This window comes from Lepidochelys olivacea (assembly GCF_965140295.1).
Source record: "Lepidochelys olivacea isolate rLepOli2 genome assembly, chromosome: 13".
Classification (NCBI taxonomy): Eukaryota; Metazoa; Chordata; order Testudines; family Cheloniidae; genus Lepidochelys; species Lepidochelys olivacea.
In genome coordinates this window covers 35,515,491-35,525,948 of record NC_140423.1, presented here as the reverse complement: position 1 = coordinate 35,525,948, position 10,458 = coordinate 35,515,491, and the positions used below count along the sequence as shown (strand labels likewise).

The 10,458-nt window shown below is 49.2% G+C and overlaps 1 pseudogene across 1 annotated transcript; it reads right to left on the bottom strand.

Moving 5' to 3' along the window:
- Positions 1-8,809: 8,809 nt before the first annotated feature.
- LOC311529756 (olfactory receptor 11G2-like) lies at positions 8,810-9,741 on the bottom strand (annotated as a pseudogene). Its single transcript has one exon. The product of its transcript is annotated as an olfactory receptor 11G2-like (transcript).
- Positions 9,742-10,458: the final 717 nt, after the last annotated feature.

Here is a 10,458-nt window from a genome sequence, read left to right as displayed (position 1 = left end):
AGTAATCTTCCTCCCACCCACACTCACAGTTTCCCTTCGTTCTGGGGGTATTTGTGAGGCATCTGGGCCTGAAGGCTCTTGGTGGGATTACAGGGTGATGAGATGCAGTCGGCTGGTGCTCTTGGGGAAGCTGGCCTTCACATGCCCCAGCTCATTACATTTAAAGCATCTCCCAGCTGACTGTGTCCTGCGGCGAGGTGGGTGGTTGGAGAGTGGCGTGGTGGGATGAGAGGGCATCTGGGGTCTCCCTGGCTGTGTGGAGGGCTCCTCCTTGTGAGGTGGGGCTTTGGGCTGACCCCAATGGTGGGGTGTCATCTCAGGTTGCCCCTTCTGGTATTCGCTCCAACTGCTATTAGCTTTCTTCTTCTCCGCCACCTCCAACCATTTGGTTTCGATCTCCCCTGCCTCATTACAGTTTTGGGCTTCCCATCTAGGATGTACCTTTCTATTTCCTCAGGGACACCCTCTAAGAACTGCTCCATTTGCATTAGGAGAGACAGATCTTCCCGAGATTTAACGCTTGCTCCTGATATCCAGGCATCCCAATTTTTCACAATGTGGTCGGCGTGTTGGGAAAATGCCACGTCTGGTTTCCACCTTAGAGCTCTGAACCGCCAACAGGCATGCTCGAGTGTTAGCCCCACTCTAATTCTGGCCTTTTGTTTAAAAAGTCGTACTCATTCATGTGTTCTTTAGGCACCAGCTGCCACTTCTCTTAAGGGTCCACTGAGTTGCAGCCTCAGCCTCACCATATACTGATCTGTAGGGGTACTGTACCCAAGGCAGGCCCTTTCAAAATTTTCTAAGAAGGCCTCTGTATCATCACTTACCTTCTATGTGGGGAATTTCTTGGAATGGGGAGCGGTACCTGGAGAAGCACTGTAAGGGTTACCTAGTAGACCCAGCTTAGCCCTTTCCAGCCCTAAGCGCTTCAGCTCTAACTCCACCTCCAAGCGCTTCACCTCTCTTCTCACCTCCGCTTCTGCCTCCAAGCACTTTGCCTGCATTTCCGCCTCCAAGCGCTTGTCCTCCGCTTCCAAGCGCATCATCTCTAGGTAGAAATTCCTTTCTGCCTCAGTTAGAACTTGACCGGAGTTAAAGGCAGCCCTCCATCCTGGCACTGGGAGCTCCTGGGAAGTCCCCATTCCCCCATCCTCTCCCTGCATTTCTGTCATGGAGCTGGATATCTAGGATTGATCTGTGTCTGTCTTTTCCATGGTGTGCCTGTCATAAATATAAAGGAAAGGGGTTAAGAAGCTCTGATATAGTACTATAAAATCCTCTTACCTGTAAAGGGTTAAGAAGCTCAAGTAACCTGGCTGGCACCTGACCAAAATCATAGAATCATAGTATCATAGAATATCAGGGGTGGAAGGGACCTCAGGAGGTCATCTAGTCCAAACCACTGCTCAAAGCAGGACCAATCCCCAACTAAATCATCCCAGCCAGGGCTTTGTCAAGCCTGACCTTAAAAATATCTAAGGAATGAGATTCCACCACCTCCCTAGGTAACGCATTCCAGTGTTTCACCACCCTCCTAGCGAAAAAAGTTTTTCTAATATCCAACCTAAACCTCCCCCACTGCAACTTGAGATCATTACTCCCTGTTCTGTCATCTGCTACCACTGAGAACAGTCTAGATGCATCCTCTTTGGAACCCCCTTTCAGGTAGTTGAAAGCAGCTATCAAATCCCCCCTCATTCTTCTCTTCTGCACACTAAACAATCCCAGTTCCCTCAGCCTCTCCTCATAAGTCATGTGTTCCAGTCCCCTAACCATTTTTGTTGCCCTCCGCTGGACTCTTTCCAATTTTTCCACATCCTTCTTGTAGTGTGGGGCCAAAAACTGGACACAGTACTCCAGATGAGGCCTCACCAATGTTGAATAGAGGGGAACGATCACATCCCTCGATCTGCTGGCAATGCCCCTACTTATACAGCCCAAAATGCCATTGGCCTTCTTGGCAACAAGGGCACACTGTTGACTCATATTCAGCTTCTCATCCACTGTAACCCCTAGGTCCTTTTCTGCAGAACTGCTGCCTAGCCATTCGGTCCCTAGTCTGTAGCGGTGCATGGGATTCTTCCATCCTAAGTGCAGGACTCTGCACTTGTCCTTGTTGAACCTCATCAGATTTCTTTTGGCTCAATCCTCTAATTTATCTAGGTCCCTCTGTATCCTATCCCTACTCTCCAGCATATCTACCTCTCCTCCCAGTTCAGTGTCATCTGCAAACTTGCTGAGAGTGCAATCCACACCATCCTCCAGATCAAAATGACCAATAAGGGGACAAGATACTTTCAAATCTGGGCGGGGGGGGGGGCGAGGTCTCTTTGTCTGTCTGTCTGTCTGTGTGATGCCTCTGCCAGGGACAGATCAAGAAAGCAAGCAATCCAATTCCTTTAGAGTTAGTAAGTAATCTAGCTAGAAAATGTGTTAGATTTTCTTTTGTTTTTGGCTTGTGAAATTCGCTGTGCTGGAGGGAATGTGTATCCCTGTTTTTGTGTCTTTTTGTAACTTAAGGTTTTGCCTAGAGGGATTCTCTATGTTTTGAATCTGACTGCCTGTCAGATTATCTTCCATTCTAATCTTACAGAGTTGTTCTTTTACCTTTTTTTGTTTTTCTAATAAAGTTCTGTTTTTTAAGAATCTGATTGGGTTTTTAGGGTCCTAAAAACCTAAGGCTGGTCTGTGCTCATCTGGTTTATTCTCAAGCCTCCCCAGGAAAGGGGGTGTAAGGCTTGGGCGGGTATTTTGGGGGAAGACGTCTCCAAGTGGTCTCTTCCCTGATTCTTTGTTAAACCACTTGGTGGTGGCAGCATACTGAACCCCAGATATGGGGAATTTTGTCTCTTGGGAAAGATTTAACCTAGGATGGTAGAAATAAGCTTGGGGGGGGTCTTTCATGTGGGTCCCCACATCTGTACCCCAGAGTTCAGAGTGGGGAAGGAACCCTGACGTGGTGGTAGCCATGGGATCATTATGAAACAAAGATCATTTTGAAAAAGCACAGAATGAAAAGGATTTTTCTGTTAGCTGGGAACAGCTTCAGGCAAAGGTACCAAAGGCAAAGGTATCAGATTACAGCACAGCGAATTGGGAATCACAAGCAGGTTTTTTCTTTCTTTCCCGCTCTCGGGTAAGCTAGGTAAGCAGGAGCTAGGATGGCAAAATGCAGTATCCAACAGCAACTAGAATTACCTATCTTAAAATGCTTGGAGTTGGAAGCAGAGGCGAGGAAAGAGGCAAAAAGCTTGGAGGTGGAGGTGGAGAAGCAACGGTTGGAGACGGAGTTAGCGCTGAAGCGCTTAGATCTGGAAAAGGCTAAGATGAATCTACCGGATAACCCTAACAATCCTTCCCCAACAATCCACAAATGGGAACGACTATGTCCACAGTATGATGAATCCAGAGATATTGCTGAATATTTTCTCACCTTTGAGAGACTGTGCAGACTCCATCAAATTCCTGAAGCTCACAAGATGACCACATTGGTCACAAAATTGACTGGAAGAGCTCTGGACATGTTCAATAAGATGCCTATTGAGGAGGCTTCTGACTATAATAAATTCAAGGATTTGGTTTTAAAACAATTTCAAGTTACACCTGAAACTTACAGAGTAAAATTTTGAACCCTTAAGAGAGGGCCTGGACTAAGTAATGTGGCTTATGTAAACCAAATGACCGACCTGTTTGATAAATGGCTCAACGGACGAGCTGTAACTAACTTAGGAGGAATGCAGGATTTGATGATACAGGAGCAATTCCTGAATATGTCCAAGGATGATATAAAACAGTGTTTATGGGATAAGAAAATGGACTCACCAGAAAGTCTTGCTTCTTATGCTGATCAATACGAGCAGTCCCAGACTGCCAGAGAGGCAGGGCAAACCGGAAGAAAATGGGTGGAGGGAGGAGAGAAGAACAACTCTGTTGCAGTTTGAGTGGATACCAGAAGGGGCACCCTCAGACCATACCCTACTACCGGGGGCAGCCCAAGGCCCCAACTATACCCCAAGGAAAACCCCAGACACTTTATCATCCCACCACACCGTTCTCCAGCAACCCACCTTGCCCCAGTGACCCGTCAGGTGGGCGATGTTTTAAATGTAATGAGCCAGGGCATGTAAAGGCCAACTGCCCCAAGAACCCCAACAGATTACAGTTCATTGCACTGGGGTCACACCGAAGGTCCTCAGGCCCAGATGCCACCAGATACTCTCAGAGCAGAGGGAAACTGTGAGTGTGGGTGGGAAAAAGGTTACAGCGTGGAGGGACACCGGAGCACAAGTGTCGGCTATTCACCAATCCTTAGTGGACCCCAACTTAATCGACCCAGAGGTCCAAGTGATGATTCAACCCTTCCAGTCAAACTCTTTTGACTTGCCTACAGCCAGGTTGCCGGTCCAGTACAAGGGCTGGTCAGGAATGTGGACTTTTGAAGTCTATGATGATTATCCCATCCCCATGTTGCTGGAGGAAAACTTGGCCTGACGGTGCCGTTTTGGGAAGACTGGATTTTCTAAGGTTTCGGTGCCTGGCCTCAACCTCATCCACAGGGTTAGCTTTGCCACTGCTGCTGTTGTTTGTGCAGTTCTTGCCCAAATTTCTGCCTTGGATCCTTCATCAGTGATGATTGCCCCTGTCAAGGCTGAATCCCTACTCTGTCACGCTGAGTGCAGAAGTGGGGGCCCGCAAGGATTTTACAAATTAATACTTGCCACTCCAGGCTTGTATTACATTCCCAAGGTTACACCTTTTTTCTGAGCTTGGCTTGGTAAACACTGCCATGATCCAAATGCAAAAAAAACCAAACAAAAAAACAAAACCCTTAGAACCCTCAAGCCCTTTCACACACACACACAAACACACACACACCCCCGCCCCCGGGAAGAGCTGAGAAAGAAAACAAAGAAAATTAGCTGTTGCTATCAGCTAATCAAACAACATTCATAAACCTCTTATGACACCAAAAATCCAATCCTGTTCCTAAAAAATATAAATGTTATTAGAAACAAAAAGGAAGAAAATACATCTGGAACTTAGGCTTTTGCTAGATATTAAAAGAGCAATTCCAAAAATTAAGTATCAAGAATAACTTTCTTGGGGTTCAGCTTAAAAGTTACAAGCAAACAAAAGCACCTGGGGTTTAGAACGGAGGAGAGCCACAAGCCAAAATAAAGAAATAAACCTGATCGTGTCTATTTAAACATTCCCTGCCTTCTAGGTATGGAAGATGAAGGCCCCAACTATACCCCAAGGAAAACCCCAGACACTTTATCCTGCTTACAGCATTGCTGTTCCGTGTCTCCTTCTCTGGAGAACAACAGACAAAGGGGAAGTTTTTCTTCCCATTTTAAAAAGTGCTAGCCTTCCCATTGACTCTTTTGGACAGGTGCCCACTCCTTTTCTTTTACCTGTTGGTTTGTTAACCCTTTACAGATAAAGCAAGCAGAGAACAGACACCAAGAGGGATTTTACAGCTAACTGGCTGGCTGGGCGTCCATAAAAGGGAGCTACCCTTCCCCCCTCCCTTTACCACAGGGACCTTGCTCTCCATGTGTACAGAGTGGGTCTGGCCTGGGGCCCCGCTCTCTGTGCGTGTAGAGAGTGGGTCCGGCCCGGAGTCCTGCTCTCTGTTTATATAAAGTGTGTCTGGCCCGTAGACCTGCTCCTCAATGCTCCATTGTCTTTGGCCCTCTGTCCCCAGCACACACGTTGTGTCTGTGTGAGTCCAGCTCTCATTGACAGCCATCTGCCCCCCAGTGTCTTTGTCCTTCGGACACAGCCAGGCTGCGGTCACATGTTCAGCTACCTCTGCAGCTAAGGGTTTGTCTTCAGTCCCTGGGGTTCTCAGTGTCTTGCTAGGGACTTCCATCCCAATGGGTTGGTTCCAGCCCAGATGGTCCTAGTGGCTCTGTGTCTGCAATACCTGGCTTGATCTGTCATGTCCCAGGGAGAGAACTGATTCCTTCCCCAGGGGCAAGCGCTGCCAAGGGGATCGGTACAGAGCCATACAGATCATTCACAGAAGGATTAAGGCAAATTTGCACATTCGGCCCAGATGCCTTACTCCCGGAGAGGGGTCCCGGCTGCGAATCCTGATTACAGATGCCTGCGACCCTTTGAAGGATGGGGCTTTGGCCCCACCCCTCTCCTTGGCATTTCCCTATGGCTAGTTTGGGTAGCTCCCGACTATAGGTGCCTCTTTATCCCCGTGTGTGGTCTATGGAGCCTGGGCACCTACCTGGGGGCTCTGGATTGCACTGGGCAACAGGAACCTAAACGTCAGATGCTGCACCACTGGGTGCAAGTTCCTGTGTGGATCTAGCCTCTTATGTCTCTGGACACAGGAGGGAGCCTGGTAACTGTGATCGGCGGGGGTTGGGGGTGGGGCGTGCAGGAATGACAACAGGGTCATGTGAACTTTTCAAGCGCTCCGCCCCCCACTCCCTCCATGGGCTGTCAGGTGCTGGGTTCATCCCCCCTGGAACTCCGATATCAGTTGGGAAGTGGGAGGCTTCCTGCTGCTCAGGACAGTAGCTGAACGTTCATTTCTATGCTGGGTCTGTTCTACAGTGCCTGAGTGTGGAGCATAGTCCAAGGACAGGGGTCTCTCATCCCACCCGCCTTGTGTTGAATCCTGATGAACTAGACCCCCTTTCAGTAGTGATGCCCACCTGCTCTGTGCAGTGGGGCCCATGTGTAATGAGTGGGCTCGTTCCCAGCAGAGCAGGGGTCCATGTGAACCTGAGACTGAATAGCTCTGCTCATTGCCAGAGACCAAGAGCTGAATGGACCCTGGAGACACAGCTGCCCTCTCCACCAGGTGGGGACCCAGTCCTGACCCACCCAGTCCTGACCCACAGCCCCCACCCTTCTCCTAGCACTTGGTTCTGCCCTCAGCTCTCTCAGGAGATCAGATAACTTTTCCTTTTAATTGCCTGACTTCAACTTTTCAAGCAGGAACCAGCGGTAACTTCAGCTCAGCTCTTAAATTGGCTCTGCCAGTGACCCAAATCATCAATACCCAGACCAAGAAATGTTCAGACATTAAAACAAGCTAATTATGCCAAGGGATTTATAGTCTGGTCTGCGTGATTTATTAATCAGGTCTAACTACCATGAAAGATAACAGATGGACACCCCTCAGGGATGGACAGCCTCCGTTAATGCCTAGAACTGACACAGCACAGGCAGTGGGTATGTGGTGCAGTGGTCAGAGGACTGGACTGGGAGCCAGGACTCTGGATTCTTTTACCAGCTCTCAGAGGGCAGTGGGGTCCAGTGGCTTACAGCAGGGAGGGATGGGTAGTCACCACTCCTGGGATCTATCCATAGCTCTGGGAGGGCAGTGGGCTCTAGTGGGTTAGAGCAGGGGATCTGGGAGTGGGGACTCATTGGTTAGAGTTTAAGCCAGCCCACCAGGGATCGCCACCTCACCTCACCTGACCTTCTGTAAATCACAAGCCACCAACACCACCCAGCAGACCAAAATTTAGACCAAAATAGGACAGTCCATTGGTGACTAAATTATTATGTGCCACAGGCAGAGAATAGCAGGGACTGATGTGAACCAAGAGCCTCACAATAGCAGGGAAAGGATTAAGTGAGATAAACCCAGATAATCCTGATGAGTGAGCTGCATCCCACGCAGCAGAGGAAGGTGCAAAACCCCCAAGGTCACTGCCAATCTGACTGGGGGGCTAATTCCTTCCCCACCCCACATATGGTGACCAGTTAGACCCAGAGCATGTGAGCAAAAATCAGCAAGCCAAGCACCTGCAACAGAGAATGCTCAGTGCCACCTCCGAGCCATGCCCACCCCCATTCAATTTCCCTTCTCCAGCAGTGGCCATCCCTGATGCTTTGGAGGAAGAAGACAAGAACACAAACAACCCCTCTCATAAAAAAAATAGAATATTTTTTGGTGCTGAGGGGGAGGGGAAATCCCTCATCACCCCTTGCAGGTGTCCAGCTGAAACTGTGAAGCATGAGCTTCTAGGAACATCAGAAATGAACCAGAAAGGACCTTCAGGATTGCTAAACCCTGTCCCCCTCCCCATCACAAGAAACCCCATCATACAACCCCACTCATATATTTGTCCAGCTCTCCCTTAAAAGTAATTGTTTTAACTCGTAGTTTTAACTCAACTCGTATTGGGAATCTGTTCCAGAACCTCACACCTCTGATGGTTAGAAGCCTTCTCATTTCTGTCCCTAGCCCTGAGTTAGTCTGGGGGTGCTGGGATTCCTGGGTTCTATCTCTGGCTGTGGGAAGGGTGTGTGATCCATAATGTACAAACATAATGTCACCATGATTTTGGTCCCAGTTGCACTGGTGTCAGTCTCTGCAAATCACTGGGGTTGCTTTTGATTGACAGCAGAGAAAAGGAGAGCAGAACTTTGCTCTTTGGCTCTAAGTGTGATAACACTTTTATCCAGGTATCCGCTTTTAAATACAGCTGCACAGAAAGGGCAGTGATGCGAGCCAGCCTCCCTGCACACACACTCAGTTTGCACTCCTAGCCCCTGCAAACACACACACACTGTGCACAGCTTATTTCCTCCATCAAGGACACATATACCCCCCACCTTCCCCTGCCCCTGCCCCCCCCCCCATTTTCCAGTTGTATCATCATACAGGCATGTTTTATACTATGAGTAGCCCCTAGAGGTCATGAAAAATGCTGTGTGTGTTCCCCCTGCTGCATTGGAGCCTGCATCACCCAGAAGGAAAAGGCCCATATCCCATTGCCCAACCCCCTGACAGTCCAGTGCCTGCAGGCTGGGGCCAGAGCAGAACCCCTTACCGCTTCCCCAGCAGGGTCCTCCTCTCAGCCTCCTTCATCTCCTTGTTCCTCAAGTTGTAGATCAGTGGGTTGAGCAGCGGGGTCCCCATTGTGTAGAAGAGAGTCACCACTTTCCCGCTGCTCCCTGAGGCAGCTGGGTTGACATAGGTGACCATGGCAGAGCCATAGAACAGGCCCACCATGGCCAGGTGAGAGGTGCAGGTGAAGAAGGCCTTGTGCCTCCCAGCCCCTGTGTGCAGCCACAGCACAGCCCTGATGACTAGCCCGTAGGAGGCCAAGATGAAGAGGATGGTGACAAAGATGATGAGGGAGCTCAGGGCATAGCAGGCCTGTTCAGTCTGGGGAGCTGGGGTACAGGAGGCAGCCACCAATGGGGCTGGGTCAAAGAGAAAATGATCCAGGGTGTTGGAACCGCAGAAGGAGAGCTGAGAGATACGGACGGTGGGCACTACAAACCAAAGGAAGCCACAGAGCCAGCAAGAGGCCACCAGGGCCCAGCAGAGCTGGTGGGATATGAGGATGTGGTAGCGCAGGGGGTGGCAGATGGCAGGTAGCTATCCAAGGCCATGGCCAAGAGGAAGAGGCACTCGGTGGCCCCCATGGAAAAGAAGAATTAAAACTGCACAAAGCAGGCCTGGAAGGAGATGGGGATGCTGGGGGACACCAGGTCAGAGAGCATCCATGGCAGCGTGGTCGTGACGTAGCAGATCTCCAGCCAGGTGAAGTTTCCCAGCAGGATGTACATGGGCAGGTGTTGGAGGTGGGGATCCCGCCGCACGGCCCACACAATGCACAGGTTTCCTGCCAGCGTCCCAGCATAGGCCAGGAAGAGGAGGGCACAGAGGAAGGTGTGACTCAGCCAGCCCAGGGAGGGGAAATCCAGCAGGATGAACTTGGTCACTGGGATGGTATTGTTGATCATATTCATCAGGGGGCCCTGGAGCTGAAATAATCAACAGGACACCAACGTTCTAGCTAGAGATCTGGGAGGGGAGGAGTCATTAGAGTAGTAGGGAATAGCACACACACACACAGAGTCACTGTCAGTATCTCTCTCATACATATCACATTTCAGACTCTGCTTGGGATCTGACACTCAAGCTGGGTTTATTCTGCCTTTGGAAACCCTCAGCACCAGACAAAGATCCTGCATTCTGGCATTTGGCTAGCTGTCCTGCCTCTGAAACAAACTCTTGCTCCTCCTTCTACAGCTGGATCAGCTCCTCTGGACCAGTCTAAGATCACAAACCCCATCTATGCTGGTCAACACAACAGAGGATACTCAGAGTAGCACGGGAAACTGATTTCAAATTCTCTGCTCCCTACTCTTCAAGCCAAAAGTGACATTGACTGGGCTAGGGCTGCATCTTTAGGTGACTTTTTAAAATTCCTTACCTTGAGTTTGGATAGATCCAAAAATGACATCAATCATGGATTGACCCTCGCAGCTCTGCAGAAGAAAAATCTATATTAATATATCAATATGATTAAACTCTGGAATCCATTTTTATTTGTGAACTGAATGTATATTATATGTGAAATTAAGGTATAGTCACTTGATAATTATACTATTTACTAATTACTTAGTTTTTAATTATTACTGAGGTAGCACCTAGGAACCCCAGTCAATGACCAGGATTAAAAG